Raw genomic sequence first — 1621 nt, forward strand, 5'->3', positions numbered from 1 at the left:
TTTTTTTTTTTTTTTTTCTAAACTGAAGCCGTATCACGAGGGATGTCAAAAATATCCAATTTCATTCTCTTAAACAACTTAATAAACAAAGAGAAACTGAATTACGGAGGCCTTCCTAAATACTAAGTGCAGTCCTCAGGACGTGGCCTGAAATCTTGATATATGGGACGTCGTTTATTTGTTGGGTCACAATCAACATATCAAATTAATTAATATTGAAAATATAACATAGATAAAGGAGAAAACTCCACTAAATAGTTATATGTCTATCCTCATTTATCACTATGATTCGTTACAAAAAAACAAAACAAAAAAAACACAGCAGTGATAAATGAATCTGTGATTCATTTATCACTGTTTTTTTTTTCCATCACGCACTTTGTAAATGGAAACGAATGGAATATGCAGTGACACTGAGCTTGCGGCCCACAACTGCGTTTCTTGATCTCTTCCTTTCCTCGGAGAGCATTCACTCGGCTGTATCATTTGTTAGGATCAGAAATCTTTTTCTGTTCATTTATCCCATGTTGTTGGGAAGGAGTATGTAAATCCTTATAAAAGATAAGCAACCTCGCAGCACTACCATGTAAGTACAAGTGGAAGGTGAGCATTGTGGGTAGTCACTGGGGCGTGTTTTTGTGATACGAGTAGAATTTTCGACTGATCGCCTACCCGTGTTATCAAAGATCAACGTGCGGTGAGCTTTAAATAGTTCACAGTTGACCGTACCGTGTTATCCAGGATCAGCGACATACTAGGCTACATGTATTTTTTTCTACTCTAGGCACAAAGCCCGAAATTTTCGGGGAGCGGGATCCAGTACGCAACTGGTACTTAGTTTATCGACCCCGAAAGGATGAAAGGCAAAGTCGACCTCGGCGGAATTTGAACTCAGAACGTAGCAGCAGACGAAATACCGCTAAGCATTTCGCCCGACGTGCTAACATTTCCACCAGCTCGCCACCTTACAAGCCTACATGTATTTGGAAAGAAATATCGACTTCAATATTTTGGCCAAAGGCCAGCATATTCGGGGGTGGGGACTAGTTGATTATATCGACCCAAGTACGCGACTTGCACCTATTTTATTGACGCCGAAAGGGTGAAAGGCGAAATTTGAACTCATAAGCACGAAATGCTCCTAAGCATTTTTCCCGGCGCAGTTACGATTCTGCCAGCTCGCCAACTTCTTAAGGACAGTAATTATAATGGCTTCAAATTTTGGCACAACGCCAGCAATTATGGGACCGGGTGTTTGTCGATTACATCGACCCCTAGTGCTAAGCTAGTATTTATTTTATCCCGAAAGAATCAAAGGCAAAGGCGGCCTCAGTGGAATTTGAACTCAGAACGTAAAGACGGACGAAATACCGCGAAGCATTTCGACCGGCGCTCTAAAGATACTGCCAGCTCCTCGCCACCTTAACAGCGTCTAAATATTAGTTTTAAATTTTTGGCACAAGGCCAGCAATTACATGGGATGCGGTAAGACGATAAAATCGACCCCTATGCTCAACTAAGAATGTTGTCCGGCACGCTGACGATTCAGCGAGTTCGCCGCTTCATGGACATTATAATCCTCATTATAGGTAGAAAGTCTGAAATTTTCGGTGCACAAATG

This window comes from Octopus bimaculoides, chromosome 1 (genome assembly GCF_001194135.2).
Source record: "Octopus bimaculoides isolate UCB-OBI-ISO-001 chromosome 1, ASM119413v2, whole genome shotgun sequence".
NCBI lineage: Eukaryota > Metazoa > Mollusca > Cephalopoda > Octopoda > Octopodidae > Octopus > Octopus bimaculoides.